We start from the raw sequence: 20,274 nt of genomic DNA, 5'->3' as shown, positions 1-20,274 counted from the left end.
AATGTAAAAATCACTTCCCCATCCCATGCTAAAGTCTTCTCTCTTACTCTCTCTTTGTAGGACTCTTCACAATTTGTAATCTATATATTTATTGGTGCATCTATCTATCGTCAATCTAGTCAAGAGACTGTACCGTAAGCTCCTGAGGGCACAGACCTTGCTGTTTTCTTTACATTTGTATACCTGCCTCTAGCACAAAGCAGGCCCTCAAACAGCTGATAAACAACTGACAGTAGGACATGTGAGTAATATTGTAAGGTAGATTTTTTTTCACCTCTGATCTAAAGTCAGCTTGCAGATACTATATGCTGAGTGTGTGCTATGTGCAATAAAGATCTCTCAATCCTTAAAACTCTGCACTGCAATAGACATTATTTAGCCTATTTTATAGATAAGGAAACTGAGTTTCTCAGAGGATAACTTGCCAGAATACCAACCCAGGTGTTCAACTCCAAAGCCTGTGCATTGCTCTACAAGGCAGATTTCCATGAACTTCAGAGGGGCCTGTGCTTCTTCCTATTATTATTTAAGTGGTAGGCAAAGCTTATACAAATCTAAGACTACAAAGCAAAACCCACACTCCCTGATGGGAAGATCCAATAAGAGAATACAGTGTAACCTGATGGCTTTCCTTCTAATCCTGCTGAATCCTGATGGGTGGGATTGGCTGCCCTTAAAACGTCATTACACTCTGTTAAAATGTATCTTGCTAGGAAGGCAGTTTGGGAGATGAAATCTACACAAATGAAATCTGAAAGCTTTCAATAATAAATAATGGTAATGGTTTTCCGTATGCATTCACTGGCAATGCACAGCCTTTACCAGCATAATTTTCTTACACATATTCCCTTCACTACCTCTTATCTACGATTAAAAGCAAATGGTATACTTAATATTAGCTGTATACAACTGCACCTGCATAACAGTTTTCTGACAGGTAAACACCAATCAACTCTATTATTATTTAAAGCAAACTAACCTTTCCATCTTAAGAAAATTCCACACATTTTAAAACAGGTGTGTTTTAAGGGAAAGGAGTCCCTTAGATTGACTTCCGTACTTAAGTCAGTGGAATACCCACTCCAATTTCCTAATATTGTAGATTAATGAGTTAAAACCCGCACATTAAAAGCATTTATTAAAGGTTATTTTCTCAGTACTGAAAAGAACGCTGTCATAAGTCTTAGGCAAAACACATGCCGTTTTGCCCGAGTTAACGAAACACTCTGGTTGTTAGAGTTTGGAAGCAGTGAGCCCAGTGGCAGGGATTTCACAGACCCGGTATCGGGATTCTCCGACCACCGAGGGCGAGGAGGGCCCGGCAGCTGTGGCGACCCGAGGCCCGGGCGGGCCCGCTTGGGCCGGGGTCCACTCGCTGCAGCCCGGACGCTTCTGCCAGACCCGGCCTCAGGGCCGGGGGTCGGGCCAGAGGGCCTTGCTACGTGAGCCACCCGAAAAGGCGAAGTGCCACACTCACCTCGACCAGCGGAGCCAGCGCTCCCGGGCGCAGGGGCGCTGGACGGCAAGCCGGGACTCGGCGGGCGGGGCGGGGCGCCGGGAGGGGACGGGGCGGGGCGCGGACGACGCGGGGCGGGACGGGGCGGAACCCTCACTTCAGAGGGTTGGGGGAAGACAGAGCGGAGAAGAGGAAGACGGAACCTCGCGATAATGCTCCACCGTTCTCGCGGTTTTTACGATAGATCGCACGAGAGGCTTGTTTTCCAAGCGATGTGCCTATTGGCCAACAATGTGGCTTCTCTGCGACTTGGCCCCGCCCTTGGCCCGGTCTTTGCTTCCGGCTCCGGCTTCCGGGTTTGTTGTTGAGATCAGCTTTTTGCTCAGAATTTTGAGGGGGTAGCTTAGCCGGGTGCAGCCTCGGGGACCGTCAGTAACTCATCAGTTCTTTCATTCATGCATTCACTGACGCACTCGTCCTCTCATTCAATGCATACGTTGAGAAATTACAACAGTAATAACACCCAGTCGCTTTACTGTATACCAGGCAGCGTTCTAAGATCTGTGCATAGGTTATCTCAACCCTCACAACAATCCTATGACACAGGTACTATTACTATACTCGTTTGACGGATGAAAAACTTCGGTCAGGTAGGTTTATGTAATATGGCCAAGGTTAGTAATCAAGTAGTGAGCTTAGGCCCAGTATAAAAGAAGTCACTGCGCGCTGGCAGGTTCGTTCCAAGAGTGAGGCAGTAACCTAGTCTCTGCTCTTGAAATACCGTAGGTCTGCTGTGAGAAACAATCGTTAAAACGACAATAACAGCTGTGAGAAACAATCGTTAAAACAACAATAACAACTTTGTAAGTTAAATATTCTGGCAGTTCCTAGCATGACTGAGTAGACCATCAATAAATATTTCTTCAAGACGGAATTTCCTATGTCAGCAGAAGAAGTCATCAAAGGAAGAGACCTTTATGATGGTAAAAAGAAAAAAAAAAGCATTGTTAGGGAACAGCAAAAAAATATTTTTTAAGTACCTTGCTTGTTAACATGACAACTTTTCTTCTGAAATGAAGTTTTTAAAAAATTTCCTCTCATGAAACTACTGTTATTTATTGTTCTTTGGCAAGCTTGATGTTGATTATAATGTAGCAGTCCATTGTCAAGATATCCTGACTTTATAGATGCTGTTATTTATTGTTCTTTGGCAAGCTTGATGTTGATTATAATGTAGCAGTTCATTGTCAAGATATCCTGACTTTATAGATTTACGTTGGTTTATTTAATTACTGTTAGAGGTAAATAACCTAGAAAGCAGAGTTATATGAAATAAAAATAAGACCTATCTCAAAACAAAGTATGAGTTATAATGAAATACTTACCAATTATCTATTTAGTAAACCTGGTCTTCAGAAGTTACTGAAGTGTATGGATGGTATATGTCATGTACTTCTAAGACCTTTTATACAGGTTTCCAAATACTTAAGAATTTGTAGTACTTAGAACTTTTTTGCTAGACTTAAAATGAGGAAATCTTCAGTTTATGTAAAAACAAAAATCTTTCGGTTATTAAAGATCAACCCAAATAATATATATTTGCTCCTAATATTGAAGAGTCACACATACAAAAAGGCAACTATAGATAGAACAATTTTTAAAAAGTAATCAATGTTAGTCTCTTAGTTTTCATTTCTTAAAAAACGAAATATTTTAATGCATTAATTTGACATCTGATATTTGATCATGAAAAATGAATCATCTTAAAACAACTTCTGCCCTCTGAAACTGACACAAAAGTAGCCATGTGATTCTTCGTATTAGTGTATTATCCTATGGCCACTCTTAAAAGTTCTCTAAATTTGTCAAGTGTCAGTTTCACAATTTGCCTCCCTCAGAGCAAGGGGGAGGGACTTCCCTGGCGGTCCAGTGGTTAAGACTTCCCTTTCCAGTGCAGGGGGTGTGGGTTCTATCCCTGGTGGGGGAGCTAAGATACCACAGGCCTCCTGGCCAAAAAACCAAAACATAAAACAGAAGCAATATTATAACAAATTCAACAAAGACTTTAAAAAAAGAAAAAAAGTCCACATCAAAAAGGACTTTAAAAAAAGGTGGGGGGAATCCTCTAATACAAACTAGTGATTGGACAATCTTTGGCAAACTTTAACATCATCAGGCAGCGATACCACTTTAAGAAAATTCCAAGGAAAGGACAGCCCCATTTTAAAATTCCCACCTCTGGCTCCCAAGGATTGGGTTGCAAACTTAGATAAAACACTATTCTCCACTCCCTATTGGTGCATGCTCTATCATTCATTCTCCCTGGAATTTTGTGAGATACTAAGTTGCTTTATGGGAAAAGGCTGCGCCAATTTAGTCTGGAATTGCCCTACTTTAGACTTTTTCTGGTTATCAATCTGTACAAAGAATCACCAAACTGATACAGCGTGGACCAAACTGAAAAATCAGGCTGCCGAGACATTGTGTAATTCGATCGAAAAAGAAACGGACAACCTCTCAAGCACATCGGGTATTTGACAAAGGATTTTACGACACAGTGAGAGATGTAAGAGTTAAACTTTTCTGATTTTTTTTTTTTGCTAGTTTAAAGGAGTAAGTGTCAAAGGAAAAGCAGATAAAATGCTGGCATAATGTAAGAGTGGCAGGAAGAGAGTTTCAGAGGGTGTTTTTAGAAAGAACATTATTCGCAGATCAGTAATGGATTTTTGAATGGTAAAGGGAAAAAGGTAGTAAGATTAATAATAGTAAAATAATAATATTTTATACTCCAAGAAGCTGTGGTTTTTTGTTGCTTTAATATGGATTTAGAGGAACACAGTAATATTATTGTAATTATCAGAGGAAATGAATATTTTTGTATGTATATTGTCTTACCTAGCATAATAGACAATCCAGCTGTTAAAAGATATAAGAGAAAATTATCATCATCTTTGGACCCAAGTTTTGTGTATATTTGTAGAGTCGGAGATCCAGGGACAGATCTGCTAACAACAAAGGAAAACATAATATTGGTGTGTGAAACAGAATCAGTAGGTAATGAATGTAAGGATAAATTCTCAAAAATGAAATCCAGCATTTATACTTTCAAAAATGATATTTTCACTAAAACTAAAATATAAAAGTTCAGGAAATACTGATAAATGAGGATAATGTATATTAAAACATATTTGAAAGAGCAACATTTTAAAAAAATCCAGCCCAATAAAAAATTCCAAAATATAGCATCTTAAAGATTCTTCAAACATTAATTCAGCTAGTAAATATAATACCTAGTAGCACATCTATACCTCTACAAGGCCTAACTCAGAGTAGGTATGCAATAAATATTTCTTGAGGGTCCTCTGTTAATCCATATATGGGGATATAAAGTAATAAAATACAGTCTCTCAAGAAGCTCATACTCTAGCTGGGAGAAAGAGACTCAAAAAGTTTCAATGAAGACTTCTGGATCGTTTTTGGTGCATAGATGACTGCTGTAGACCCTAGATGCTTCAGGTGCTCAGATCAGTGTGAGCAGAAATATTCAGGGAGAGTTTCACAGTAGGGTTAAGACACATTTTGAGCTTCAGCAATGAGCAAACTTTCAGTAGATAGAAAAGAAAAGAAGTGGCATCCCGGGTAGTGGGAGAGTTGTTAGCAAATATGTGCAGCCTAAAGAATAGAGAATAATTAGCTCTGACGCAGCAAAAGCTTCATTTGGTGACCTTGGTATAATAAAAATTTTTTTAAAAAGCATGAAAAGTTACACAAAAAGTCAAAATTGCCAGAATTAAGGAGTTTGGTCTTGCATTTTAAAGGTAATATTTGAAAAAGATAAAACTGACATTGCAAGAACAGAGACCAGAAGCTAAGGGGCTAAATACTATAAATAATGGAGTGCAGATTGGTAACAGCCTCATAAGACATTTTCTCCAAATACCTTCACATGGTTGAATAATATAAACCTTGATGCATTTCTTTCTATTCTTCTAAAGCATTGAGCTTATGTTTTGTTAAACACTACAAATATAAATTTTATTAGATGAGGTGTTAGTTGTGGTGTAATAAAACAGTAAAAGTAATTGTTTACATTGCATCAGTTCTTGCTCCTTTTCCCTCAGAATTTAACGGTTTCTTGTTTCTATTTAACTGAATTGAAGGAATTTCAACCAAAAAAAAAAAAAAGTTGTGACTGAAGAACACCATGGGAAGATGGGAGATATTTGTACTCAGACTGTAGGCTTTCACCTGATCTGTTTCTCTGAGACAAAACTCAGTTCCATACCTCAGTGAGCTGCTACCATGTACCAGATGATATCCTCAGTGTTGGGCAAAAAAAAGGTGAATCAAGAACCATCTCCTCCAAAAAAAGCTTCAGGGATACCAAGCAGGGTATTTGTCTCCTGCTTCAAAATTTGCTTCAAAGAACCTGAAGTTCATCTATTTTAAATTCCTTTTTTTTTAAATTGGAGTATAATTGCTTTACAATGTTGTGTTAGTTTCTGCTGTACAACGAAGTGACTCAGCTATATGTATACATATATCCTCTCCCTCTTGGACCTCCCACCCACCCCCCCCACCCCCGCATCCCACCCATCTAGGTCATCACAGAGCACCAAGCTGAGCTCCCTGTGCTATACAGCAGGTTCCCACTAGCTATCTGTCTTACTATTCTAAATTCTTGATCAGTGGTTCCTAATAGGATAGATGGAGAAGGAGGTTATCTCTAGCTGTGGAAAAGAATCCTGAGACAAAGTCCCCTGATGACAAATGTGGCAGACTGCATTGCTTGCCAAATGTTCCATTTACTCCCCTGGATATCTAGCCCTCTTTGGAATTAGGGAGCAAATGAAATATTAGCAGAAGTGAGGTGGGTCACTTAAGGGCAATGGTAGTGAAAAGCCCATACACAGTTTTTCAATCTCTGTTAGTCTACCATGACTCCTGTTGATGTACAGTTAAACCTTGGTCAGCCTGGATCTCTGAAAGACTGTGGATCAGACATTCCCACTCCCCACCTCCATCTCCACCCCTACTAAATCAAGTGAGCCTGTAGCATGTAGGAGTTAGTATCTTACCTCATTATAGCCTAACTGATGCTGACTACCTAAGCTCTTATCAGCTTTTTCCCTGAGGATATCAGCATTTCATTTATTTCAGTTTTCTTAAGAAAAAATGCCCTAATCAACTGAGTTTCATCTATCAGGTAGATGATACGTTTGGGGGGAAATCACACTATATAGATGGTTTAATTGTTCATCCAGTAAACATTTATTGAGGCCTATTAGGTGTCAGGCAATAATACCATGTGACCCATCTATTCGTAGAGCCAGAATGTTAAGATTGATTTTCAAAATTTTTGGAGCCTCTGCCATATTGTCTTTGGGAATCAGTGCTGCCCTATCTTATGAAAGTCTTGTAGTTATAAGATGTATAAAAGTCAGAATTACATATAAAACTGCATGGTGGTTTCATAGCTATTTTTTAACAGCTTTAGTAAGGTATAATTTACATACTATAAAATTCACTCACTTTAAGGATATAACTCAATGATTTTTTTAGAAAATTTACAGAGCTGTGTAACTATCACCACATTCCAATTTTAGAAAATGTCCATCACTATAAAAAGATACCTCATGCCCATTTGCAAGCACTTCTCATTCCTACCCCCAGCCCTGGCAATCAATAATAAAATTTCTGTCTCTATAGATTTGCCTTTTCTGGACATTTAATACATTAATGCAAATGGAATCATACAATATGTGGTATTTCACATCTGGCTTCTTTCACTCAGCATAATGTTATTGAGGTTTATCCATGTTGTAGTATGTGTCAGTCCTTCATTCCTTTTGTTTTTTTATTGAAATATAGTTGATTCTAGAATATTATACTAGTTTCATATACAACATAGTGATTCAATATTTTTACAGATTATATACTCCATTTAAAGTTATTACAAAATAATGGCTATATTTCTCTGTGCTGTACAATATAACCTTGTTGCTTATTTGTTTGATACATAGTAGTTTGCATCTCTTAACCCCATATCTCTATCTCACTCCTCCCCTCTTCCCTCTCCCCACTGGTAACCATTAGTTTGTTCTCTATATCTCTGAGTCTGATTCCATTTTGTTATATTCATTCAATTCTTTTATTTTTTTAGATTCCACATGTAAGTTATAACCAGTATTTGTCTTTGTCTGACTTATTTCACTAGGCATAATACCCTCTAGGTCCATCCATGTTATTGCAAATGGCAGAATTTTATTATTTTTTATGGCTGAGTAATAATCCATTGTATGTGTGTGTGTGTGTATATATATATATATATATATATATATATATATATACCTCACATATTCTTTATACATTCATCTGTTGATGGTTGCTTCCAAACCTTGGCTGTTGTAAATAATGCTGCTATGAACATTGGGTGAATGTATATTTTGTTTTATTTTCTTCAGATATATGAGTGGAATTATTGCTGGATCATATGGTAGTTCTATTTTTAGTTTTTTGAGGAACCTCCATACTGCTTTTCATAGTGGCTGCACAAATTTATTCTCACCAATAATGTATAAGGATTCCCTTTTCTCCGCATCCCTGCCAACATTTGTTATTTGTGGTCTTTCTGATGATAGCCATTCTGACAGGTGTGAGGTGATATTTCATGTGTATTTGACATGCATTTTTCTGATGATTAGTAATGTGCATCTTTTCATGTGCCTGTTGGCCATCTGTATGTCTTCTTTGGAAAAATGTCTATTCAGGTCTTCTGCCCATTTTTTAGTTGGGTTGTTTGTTTTTGTTATTGAGTTATGTGAGCTGGTTATATATTTTGGATAGTAACCCCTTATTGATCATAGCATGTGCAAATATTTTCTCCCATTCAATAGGTTGTCTTTCATTTTGTCAATGGTTGTCTTTGCTGTGCAAAAGCTTTTAAGTTTAATTAGGTCCCATTTGTTTATTTTTGCTTTTACTTCGTTTGCTTGAGGAGACAGATCCAAAAACAATATTGCTACAATTTATGTCAAAGAATGTTTTGCCTATGTTCTCTTTTAGGAGTTTTATGATTTCAGGTCTTACATTTAGGTCTTTAATCCACTTTGTTTTTGTGTATGGTGTGAGGAAATGTTCTTGTCTTATTTTTTTACATGTAGCTGTACAGTTTTGCCAGCACCACTTACTGAAAAGACTGTCTTTTCTCCATTGTATATTCTTGCCTCCTTTGTCTTAGATTAATTGACCATAAGTGTGTGGGTTTATTTCTGGGCTCTCTATTCTGTTCTGTTAATCTTTGTGTCTGTGCCAATATCATGCTGTTTTTATTCCTGTAGCAGTCTGAAGTCAGGAAGTGTGATAACTCCAGCTTGTTCTTGTTTCTCAAGATTACTTTGGCAATTTAGGGTCTTTTGTTGTTCCACATAATTTTTAGGATTATTTGTTCTAGTTCTATAAAAATTTCATGGGTATTTTGATAGAAATTACATTGACTGTGGAGGTTGCTTTGGGTAGTATGGACATTTTAACAATACCAATTCTTTGAATCCAGGAAAACAGGATATCTTTCCATTTCCTTCATCAAGGTTTTATAATTTTCAGAATTTAAGTCTTTTACCTTTTTGGTTATGTTTATTCCTATGTATTTCATTCTTTTTGATGCAATTTTAAATGGGATTGTTTTCTTGCTTTCTCTTTCTGATTATTAGTATATAGAAAACCAACAGATTTCTGTATATTAATCTTGTGTCATGCAACTTTGCTGAATTCACTTATTAGTTCTAATAGTTTTTTCGGTGGAGACTGTAGGATTTTCTATGTATAGTATCATGTCATCTGAAAATAGTGACAGTTTTGCTTCTTCCCTTCCAGTTTAGATGCCTTTTATTTCTTGTTCCTCTCTGATTGCTTTGCCTAGGGCTTCTGATACTATGTTAAGTGGAAGTGGTGAGAGTGGACATCTTTGTCTTGTTGCTGATTTTAGAGGAAATACTTTCAGCTTTTCACCAATGAGTATGATGTTAGCTGTGGGTTTGTCATAAATGTCCTTTATTATGTTGAGATATGATACCTCTATAACAACCTTGATGAGAGTTTTTATCATGAATGGATGTTGAATTTTGTCAAATGCTTTTTCTGTGTGTATTGAGATTATCATGTGATTTTTATTCTTTCTTTTATTAATGTGGTATATCAGATTGATTGATTTATAAATATTGAACCATCCTTACATCCCTGGAACAAATCCCACTTGGTCATGGTGTATGATCCTTTTTATATATTGTTGAATTTGGTTTCCTAATATTTTGTTGAGGATTTTTGCATGTATATTCATCAGATATAATAGCCTGTAATTTTCCTTTTTTGTACTATTCTTGTCTGGTTTTGGTATCAGGGTAGTGGGAGACTCAAGGAATGAATTTGGGAGTGTTCTGTCCTCTTCAATTTTTGGAATAGTTTAAGAAGGATGGGTATTAGCTTTTCTTTATATGTTTGGCAGAATACCCCTGTGAAGCCATTCAGTCCTGGACTTTGGTTTGTTGGGAGGTTTTTTTAATTATTATTACAAATTCAATATCTCTACTAGTGATCAGTCTGTGTAGATTGTCTGTTTCTTCCTGTTTCAGTTTTAGCAGGAGGTGTGTTTCTAGAAATTAGTACATTTCTTCTAGATTGTCCACTTTTTTGGCATATAACTGTTCATACTAGTGTCATAATTTTTTTTGTATCTCTGTGATAGCAGTTGTTCTTTTCTTTCATTGCTTGCTTTGTTTATTGGGGGCCTTTCTCTTTTCTTCTTGATGACCATGGCTAAACGTTTATCAATTTTATTTATCTTTTTTAAAAAAACAGTTCTTGGTTTCATTGATCTTTTCTGTTTTTGTCTCTATTTTATTTCCTCTCTGATCTTTATTATTTTCATGTTCCTGCTGACTTCGGGCTTCATTTTTTTTTTCTAATTCCTTTAGATGGGAAATTAGATTTTTTGAGATTTTTCTTGTTTCTTGAGGTAGGCTTGTATCACTATAAACTTCCCTCTTAGAACTGCTTTTGTTGCATCCCATAGATTTTGGAAAGTTTTGTTTCCATTTTCATTTGTCTCAAGGTATTTTCTGATTTCCTTTTTGACTTCTTCATTGACCCATTGGATTTTTAGTAGTACATTGTTTAGTCTCCATATGTTTGTGCTTTTCCCATTGTTCTTCCTGTAGTTGATTTATAGTTTCATACCATTGTGATCGGGAAAATGCTTGAGATAATTTCTGTCCTCTTAAATTTGTTGAAACTTGTTTTGTGGCCTAGCATATGGTCTATCCTGGAGAACATTTCCTGCACACTTGAAAAGAATGTGTATTCTGCTGTTTTGGGATGGAATGTCCTGTAGATATCTCTAAAGACCAACTTGTCTGTGGTGTCATTTAAGACCACTGCTGCCTTATTGATTTTCTGTCTGGATGATCTGTCCATTGATGTAAGTGGGGTGTTAAAATCCCCTCTTATTATTGTATTATTGTCAATTTCTCCCTTTATGTCTGTTAATATTTGCTTTGTATATTTAGGTGCTCCTATATTGGGTGCATATGTGTTAACAAGTGTAATATCCTCTTCTTGTATTTTTCCCTTTATCATTATATAATGCCCTTCTTTGTCTTTTGTCATAGACTTTGTTTTTAAATCTATTTTGTCTGATATGAGTTTTTCTGTCTCCACTTTCTTGTTTCCATTTGCATGAAATATCTTTTTCCATTTGCTCTCTTTAAGTCTATGTGTGTCTTTAGCTCTGAAGTGAGTCTCTTATAAGCAGCATATAGATGGATCTTGCTTTATTATCATCAGCCGCTCTATGTCTTTTGATTGGAGCATTTAGTCCATTGACATTTAAAGTAATCATTGATAGGTATGTACTTATTTCCACTTTATTAACTGTTTTCCAGTTGTGTTTGTAGTTCTCTGTTTATTTCTTCTTTCTTTGTTTCTTCCCTTGTGGTTTGATGATATTCTTTATTGGTAGGCTTGTATTCCTTTCTCTCTAGTTTTTGTGTATCTACTATAGGTTTTTGATTTGTGGTTACCTATATATGTTGACCTATAACTATATCTACTTGTTTTAAAGAGGTAGTCCTTTAAGTTCAAATGCATTCTACAAGATCTACAGTTTTTTCTCTCCCTCCACCCCAACATTTTGGGTTTTGATGTCATATTTTACATCTTCATTTTTATCCCTTTACTGATTATTGTCATTATAGTTGATTTTACAATTTCTTTGTCTCTTGATCTTCATACTACCTTATTTAAGTGGTTGATCCTCAGTCTTTACTATACATTTGCCTTTACTAGTGGTATTTTTCCTTTCCTATAGATTCTTACTTCTTGTTATAACCTTTTCTTTTCCATCTAGAGAATACCTTTTAACATTTCTTTTAGGGTAGGTTTAGTATTGATAAACTCTTTCAGTTTTTGCTTGTCTGAGAAGTTCTTTATCTCTCCTTCAATTCTAAATGATAATCTTGCTGGGTAGAGTATCCTAGGGTGCAGATTTTTCCCTTTCAGCACTTTGAGTATGTCACACCACTCATACATCACACCACTCCCTTCTGGCATGCAAAGTTTCTTCAGAAAAGTGAACTGATTAGTCTTATGGGGGTTCCATTGTATATGACTCTTTGTTTTTCTCCTGCTGCTTTAGAATTCTCTCTTTAAGTTTTGCCATTTTAATTATGATATGTCTTGGTATAGGTCTGTTTGGGTTCATCTTGTTCGGGACCTTCTGTGCTTCCTGTACTTGAATATCTGTTTACTTCTTCAGGTTTGGAAAGTTTTCAGCTATAATTTCATGAAATAAATTTTCAACCCCCTTCACTCTCTCTTCTCCTTCTGGGAACCCTGTAATGCAAACATTGGTAACATTAATGTTATCCCAAAGGTCCCTTAAACTGTTCTCATTTTATGAATTTGTTTTTCTTTTAGCTGTTTGATTGGGTGATTTACATTATTCTATTCTACTTACATTATTCTATCTTAAATTGTTCTATCTTCCACTTATGCATTCTTCTGTATCACCTAGTCTCCTATTAATTCCTTCTAGTGTGTGTTTCATTTCGGTTATTGTACTCTTCAGTTCTGACAGGTTCTTTTTTATATTTTTCTAGTTCTGTGTTAAAATTCTCACTGTGTTCATCTATTCTTTATTCAGTTAGCATTCTTATTACCAATGCTTTGAATTCTTTATCTGGTGAATTGTTTATATCTATTTCTTTCTTTTTTCTTTTTTGACTGTGCTGGGTCTTCATTGCTGCATGCAGGCTTTCTCTAGTTGTGGTGAGTGGGGGCTACTCTTAGTTGCAGTGCACAGGCTTATCATTGATGTGGCTTCTCTTGTTGCAGAGCACAGGCTCTAGGCATGCAGGCTTCAATAGTTGCAGCATGCAGGCTCAGTAGTTGCAGCCTGCGGGCCCTAGAGCACGCGGGCTTCAGTAGTCGCAGCACATGGGCTCAGTAGTTGCAGTGCGCAGGCTCTAGGGTACGCAGGCTTCAGTAGTTGTGATGCACAGGCTCAGTAGTTGTGGCTCGTGGGCTCCAGGCTCAGTAGTTGTGGCGCACAGGCTTAGTTGCTCCACAGCATGTGGGATCTTCCTGGACCAGAGATCGAACCCACGTCCCCTGCGTTTGCAGGCAGATTGTTAACCACTGCACACCAAATAAGTCCCCCATATCTGTTTCTTTAGTTGTTTTTTCAAGAGTTTTCTCTTGCTCTTTCAATTATGACAAATTCCTGTGTCCTCTCATTTTGCTTAACTTTCTCTATTTCTATGAAATTAGGTGAAATAGTAACCTATTGCAGTCTTGAAGGGGTGTCCTTATGTGGAAGCATCCCTATACAGTCTGCATGTCCCCAGTAGCCTTGGTGGGAGAGCGGGATTTGGCGTGAACACAAGTCATGTCTTTCCTCAAGGTGAACTGGCAGCTATCACCTTGGTAAACGGTGAGGCTGGAGATGGAGGGGCTAGAGCCAGAGCCAGGTGTGAGCCAAGGCTTCCCCTCTGCTCAGTGGCTTTTACCACCATATTGGGGTTGGGGGTGGATGTCAATTACTGAAGCAGAAACCCTGAGGCTCGGGCCCAAGCTGCCTCAGTTCCCTTCAAGTGTGTGCTTTCCTCCCTCCCAGCACTGGCACCACTGCCCCAGAGGGGAGCTGTACTTGAGCAAGAAGGGCTGGTGTGGTCACTCGACATGTGTCAGGGTGCAGGCTATGAGTCCAGCTGGGGTCAGAGATCTGGACTGCTTTTGATGTGTTGCCTGTGTAAGCAGCCGGAATGGCTGCCCCTGCCCTGTTCAGATGCCACCTCAGGCCTAAGACTCCTTTGTCTCTCACAGCTGGGCTCTCCCCATAACCTCAGCCACCCCTGCCCTAGTATGGAGATAGATGCACCACAGAGCAGGCAGGGCCTGTGTGGGGTCTCAGCATGTGTTGGAGTGTGAACTGTGGTGGTCCAGCCACAGTCAGAGACACGGCTTTTCTGATGAGCTATGTTTAGCACCAGCAGTGGCTGCCCCTGCCCTCTAGATGCTGCTTCAGGTCTGAGCCAAGTCTGTGTCTCACAGCTAAGCTCCCAAGCAGGACTTCAATATTCACTCAGCTCAGGCTGTGGCGCACACCATAGTAATCATGGGAAACCAACCAGTCACTTGCATAGCCCTCAGCCTGCTCCCTCTGCCCTGCCTTGGGAGCAATCAAGTGGGCACATGATACTCGTGAGTGGAATTCAGGCTTCCCACAGCCTTCCCATTAGTCCCACTGGCATTCCAACCAGTCATGGGGACTTGTCTTCCCTGTGTCAGACCCCAAGGCTGGGGCACCCAATATGTTGCTCAAACCACTCACTCCCCAGGGAGGATCTCTACTTGTGTAATCTCCCTTTTCCTCTGAACCTCCTCCCAGGGGCACAGGTACTGACCTGATCTCATCTCTTCTCTTCTTGCCTGATTCCGTGTGGATCTTTCTTACAGCCATGGTTGTACAGGAGTCTTTTTGCCAGTCTGCAGTTAGTTTTCAGTGAGAGTTGTCCACGTTTAGATGTATTTTTGATGTATTTGTGGGGGGAGGTGAGTTCTGTGTCCTCCTACTCTACCATCTTGATCAGTTCCCTCCTCATTCCTTTTTATTGCAAAATAATATTCCATTATATGGATACTACCACATTTGTTTTATCCACTCACCAGTTGATGAGCATTTGGATTGCTTTCAGTTTTTAGCTATTGTAAGTAATAGTGCTATGAAGATATTCACAAGGTTTTGTGTGAATGTGCTTTTTAGTTCTCTTGGGTATATACCTAGGAGTGGAATTGCTGAGTCATAGTAACTCTGTGTTTAACTTTTTGAAGAATTATGCAACTGCTTTCTAAAGTGAATGCATAATTTTACATTCCACCAGTGTTGAATGAGGGTTCCAACTTCTCCAGATCTTCACCAACACCTCTAAATGTCTGTCTTTTTGTTTATAGTCACTCTGGTTGTTGTGAAGTGGTTCTCATTATAGTTTTGATTTGTATTTTCCTAATGACTTATAATGGTACCTTTTCATGTGCTTATTGGCCATTCATATATCATATTTGTAAAATATCTATTCAAATCTTTTGCCTATTTTTTAATTGGGTTATTTGTTGTCTTATTATTGAGTTGTAAGTGTATTCTAGATAAAAGTCCTTTATCAGGTATATGATATATTTGCAAATATTTTGTCCCATTTTGTGGGTTGTCTTTTAGAGCAACGAAAGTTTTTAATTTGATAGAGTCCTATTTATCTATTTTTTTCCTTTTATCCCTTGTGCCTTTGGTGTTGTATCTAAGAATATTTGCTTAACCCAAGTTCATGCATAGTTTTATGTTTTCTGAAAGTTTTATAGTTTTAGCTCTTACTTTTATGTCTGTGATCCAGTTGGAGTCAATTTTTGTATATGGTGTGATGTAAGGCTCTAACTTCATTCTTTTGCATCTGCCTATCCAATTGTTTCAACACCATTTATTAAAAGGACTATTTTTTCCTAATTGATTTATCTTGGCATGCTAGTCAAAAAATAATTGACAGTAAATGTAAGTGTTTATTACTGGATTCTCAATTCTATCCCATTGAACTCTATGTCAGTTCTTATGTCAGCACCACACTCTTTTGACTATTGTAGCTTTGTAGTTTTTTAAAATGGGAAGTGTGATTCCTCCAAGTTTGTTCTTCTTTTTCAAGATCATTTTAGCTATTCTAGGTCTCTTACATTACCATATGAATTTAAGGTCAAATTCTGGGGGGAAAAAGGCAGCTGGAATTTTGATAGAGATTACATTAAATCTATAGATCAATATTTAGGGAGTATTGCTGTTTTAATATTATTAAGGCTTCTAGTCCATGAACATGGAATGTCTCTCCATTTATTTAGATCTTCTTTGACTTCTTTCAGTAATGTTTTCCAGAGTGAAAGTCTTGTACTTTTTCGTTAAATTTATCCTAAGTATTTTATTCTTTTTGATGCTATTGTGAATGAAAATTTTTTCTTAATTTCATTTTCAGATTGACAGAAGTACAATTTTTGTTTCTTTTGTATCCTACAAACTTGCTGAAATTGGTAGTTCTAATAGGGTTTTACTGTTGTTTTTGTTTTTTTTTTTTTTTTTTTTTTCTGTGTGGATCCCTTAGGATTTTCTACACAGAAGATCATGTCATCTAATAATAAAGTTTTATTTCTTCCTTTCTGATCTGCATACCTTTTATTTCTTTTCCTTGCCTTATTGCACTGGCTAGAACATCCGTTAAAACCTTGAATACAAGTGTTGAGAGTAAACATCTTTGCCTTGTTTCCAACCTTAGGAAGAAAGCATGCAAACATTCAGTGTTAAGTGTGATGTTAGCCTTAAATTTTTAAAATCAAGCCTTTTATCAGGTTGAAGAAGTTTTTATCATAAGTGGGTGTTGGATTTTTCCAAATAATTTTTCTGCAGCTATCAAGATGATCATGCAGTTTTTGTCCACTATTCTATTAATGATTTCAGATGTTAAACAAACTTTGCATTCCTGGGATGAATCTCCCTCAGTCATAGGGTATAATCCTTTTTATATGTCACTAGATTTCATTTGCTAATATTTTGTTGAGGATTATTTTGTGCCCATATTTATCAAGGGTATTGGTTTGTTGTTTTCATGGGTTATCTTTGTCTGGCTTTGGTACCAGGATAACATGGGCTTCAGTATCAGGATAATACTGGCTTAGTAGAATAAGTTGGAAAGGGTTCCTTCTCTTTTTTCTGATAGAGTTTGCAAAAGGTACACATTATTCTTTTCTTGAAAGGTTTAGTAGGATTCACAAATGAAGCTATCTGGGCCTGGGTTTAACTTTGTATGAATATTTTCAGTTACTAATTTATTTATTTGTTATAATTCTATTCTGATTTTTTATTTCCTTTTCATTCAGTTTTGGTATTTTGTATCTTTATAGGGTGTTTTTCCATTTCACAGCTTTTTGATGTCTCAGCTTACATATTGGCAAAGTTGGTGTTTACCTAGTACACTCTCATACAGTCATAATGGTTGTTATTTCCTAGGAGCCAGTAACCTCCTCAAGCCTCCCTGCAGCTCCCCACAAGTCAGCATCCAAAGGTTAACACCTGGAACAGCAGGGGACATTCAGAACCCTGCTCCAGCATAGTTGCCATCTATATGGATTAGTTGGTCCTCCTGCTATACCAGTTATTAAATTTTTGAATATCACCTCTTGGAAATGGAAGACTGAGACCCTGCTTCAGACCTCTACTTCCTCCCGCTTTGATCTGGTGCTGATCATGTGCTTCAGCATTCTACTGGGCAGGTCTGGCAGAAGAAATAGTATCAATTGATTGGGTATGTCTGACTGGCAGTTGTAGGCCAGTGGATTGAGAGACCTGGGAAGCCCAGCCCAAGAGGGTAATGTGTGGGCCTGGGCTGATTTCTACTGAAAATTTAAATCCCAGCCATGGCTATTACAAAGAAAAGAAAAGTGACTGATGATAAGCGAGTAGCTCAAAGTAAGTGAACTGAAAAGTGTGTCTTTGTGCTAAAGGTGTTACTATATGGTGCCACACACATTGAAACAGACACATATTTAAAGAAAGGTCACTGATTCAAATGCTTCCAGAAGCCAGGCAGGTATCGATAACTTTCCTCATTTCATTGATTCAGAGATGCACATTTCTTTTGGCATCTAAACATCTCTGAAACTGGAATTCATGTTACAACCGATGGTAAGTCATAGTTTAATGGCAGTGTTGTTTCTGTGTTAGTGTTCTAAAATACTAGTGTGTCATAATCAGATGTTTTAGATTAAATTCAGTTCAGGAAATGAGTGGCTAGTGGCATGGGCCAGGAAAATCACATCCTTTTATGTCAGCCTTGCACTTTGAAAGAGAGGTATGGATACAGAGACCTATTCTTCTACAATGAGAAAAACAACAACACAGGAGGGATGACAAATGGCAACTACTTTGTTGCTTCTGTGTCCAGGAATAAATAGAGAGCAGTGGCAACTGGCAAACTAGAGAGTGCATCCTACCTCCAGGGGCCTCTCACCTCCTCCCCCACCTAATTGTTGCCTGTGGTGACATAGGCCCAGTGTTGACAAGTGTTAGGTGTCTTCAAAGGAAGCCAGAAATCTAGAAATCTAGATCTTTATGTGAAACTTCTAATTTTTAAATAATGGCTCAACTTTTTAACTGGCCAAAAGGAAAAAAAAGGGAAGTAAAGGGATTAGATCCAACATGTGAGTGCTCAGATTATAACCTCTGTTTTAAGGATTCACTATTAAGAGAGACCATGAAACAAACCAAAAGTTGAGAAAAAAAAATGAAAAAGAAAAATCAGTTTCAAAGTTTAACACTAGGCTCAGAGGCCCAGAATAGCAAATACTGCAGGACATATTACTTATGTAGCTTTTAAAATTTCACCTCTGCTTCCCCTAAACAGAAGAAAGTGTGGTAAAATCTGGTAAAGATATTGCATTTTCTGATTGTTAAAATGTGATTACTTTAAAATTGCATTCTTAGGTTTACAAAGCAAAAGCATTTGATTCCTACTGTTATAGATTGTGGTCAGTGAAAGGGTGAATGGTGTGGTGGGAAACCACCAAATTATTAGAAGACCAGGGTCCTGATTCTGGCCATGCAACATAGGGCAAGTAATTGAACATCTCTCAGCTTCATTGTCCTCATTTATAAAATAGGGATAATCATACCTGCCTCTGTACCTCACATGGCTATGGTAAGGGCCACATGAGATAAAATATGTGAAAGTATAAAGTGTTATGTAAATATCTGTTCTGGGTATTTCCCACATTACATGAGTAGCTGGGACAGCACAGGTTCTGGAATCTCAGATTCCCCATCCCAAGCTACAGCTGTTTCTCTAGACCACAGCACCTACTGAATTGTTTGTCTCATCTTGCCAATAGGGCAAGAGCTTATTATAAAACAAAAGTCAGCCAACATCTTAGAATTGGAGCCTCTGTACCGTGTGGCTTAGGCAAAGCTTAGATGTTGAACCTGAAAGATTCGCTTTTCACATTTTGAAGGGCTACCCAGGAATGAGGGGTTTGCCCGGATTATAGTTCAGGCTCTGTATCTTTCTCATAGTTTGACCTTAGGCTTGTTCCTTCCTGCTATGTTTGATACTTTCATTCTGTATTGCTTTATGAAGAAAAGAAAAGCTCCTACTTCCTTCCTGGTGAAAATGTAAAGCTCTATTTTGGATTATTAAGGAGAGGGCACACTTCAACACTTGCCTGTAGCCATCTCAAATCTTATTTGGAAATAGGCATGGAATAATTTATAATTTTTTAAAGAAAAGGAAAAATTATTAACTTTAAAGGTGTCATTCAGAACTAGTGACCTGTTTCTAACTACTAAATTAGACATTACATATAAACTTTCTTCCATAACCTCAAATTCAATCTGGCTGAGACCAAATTGACTGTCTAATCAATAGGATAATTGCTCTCTATCTCGCTACTTCTGTTCATGACATCACCACTTTTAAGGGTTGGTAAACATTTTCTGTGAAGAGACAGACAGTAAATATTTTAGGCCATGAGGGCCATAGGGTTTTTGTTACAACTCTTCACCTCTGCTGTTGTATTGTGAAAGCAGCCATAGACAGCATGTAAGTGAATGAACGGGGCTGTGTTCCAATAAAGCTTTAGTTATGAAAACAGACTGGGCAGGATTTGTCCCATTGCCAAAATGTGCCAAGCCCTATTCCAGAGTCTCAGATTGAAAATATCAAGAGTCCATCTTGATTGTCCCCCTTCTTTAATTTTTACATCCAAGTAGCTCTCAAATTACAATAATTATTCCTTTCCGTAATCCCCCTCATCCCTCCCTTCCCTGCGCTTTCCTTCCCCCTGCTACTATGCACCTGAATTCATTCTCTACAATTGCAGTAACATACTCACCCAGTGATTTTTTTCAACTCGTGGTAAGAAGATGGCTTCAGGACCATATTCATTTACTGAAGAAGTATCAGAATTTCTTGGGGGAAGTTTTAAGAACCATATAGAATATTCTCATTTTATTTTTAGGGAAAATGCCTACTTTGTCAGAATATAAACTATAGAAAGTAAAACTTGATGAAATCTTCTTGAGTGATGGATCATGGTTAAAAATGGTCGTGAAACATTGCTCAAATTTAGAAATTCCTGAAGTGTGTAGTGCTTACATTTCGTGATGCTTAATGTGATGTTAGGTGGAGCACAAACACTTTATAAATATTAATATGTATGTTTTTATTTTAAAGTGTATTAGG

General features: G+C 37.6%; 2 protein-coding genes across 9 annotated transcripts in view; one reads left to right on the top strand and one right to left on the bottom strand.

The window, feature by feature from the left end:
• LRRC28 (leucine rich repeat containing 28) overlaps positions 1-1,557 on the bottom strand; it is a 190,309-nt gene extending 188,752 nt beyond the window's left edge. For 4 of the 5 annotated variants that reach the window (XR_003795905.1, XR_003795908.1, XM_029237829.1 and 1 more), the window contains exon 1: positions 1,478-1,550. The gene's annotated coding sequence lies outside the window, so the exon portion shown is untranslated. Of the gene's footprint in view, positions 1-1,477 lie in introns of all 5 variants that reach the window. The other variant, XR_003795906.1, reaches the window with a different exon arrangement.
• A 475-nt stretch (positions 1,558-2,032) lies between these two features.
• The window catches only part of TTC23 (tetratricopeptide repeat domain 23), a 112,972-nt gene continuing 94,730 nt past the window's right edge, over positions 2,033-20,274 (top strand). For 2 of the 4 annotated variants that reach the window (XM_029238871.1, XM_029238872.1), the window contains exons 1-2: positions 3,259-4,022; positions 5,617-5,797. The gene's annotated coding sequence lies outside the window, so the exon portion shown is untranslated. Of the gene's footprint in view, positions 2,440-3,258; positions 4,023-5,616; positions 5,798-20,274 lie in introns of those variants that run through there. The other 2 variants (XM_029238869.1, XM_029238868.1) reach the window with 2 other exon arrangements.

This window comes from Monodon monoceros, unplaced genomic scaffold (assembly GCF_005190385.1).
Source record: "Monodon monoceros isolate NGI ecotype Baffin Bay Population unplaced genomic scaffold, NGI_Narwhal_1 Super_Scaffold_21, whole genome shotgun sequence".
Lineage (NCBI taxonomy): Eukaryota > Metazoa > Chordata > Mammalia > Artiodactyla > Monodontidae > Monodon > Monodon monoceros.
The sequence above is the reverse complement of the archived record's forward strand: the minus strand, read 5'-3'. Positions and strand labels throughout refer to the sequence as shown.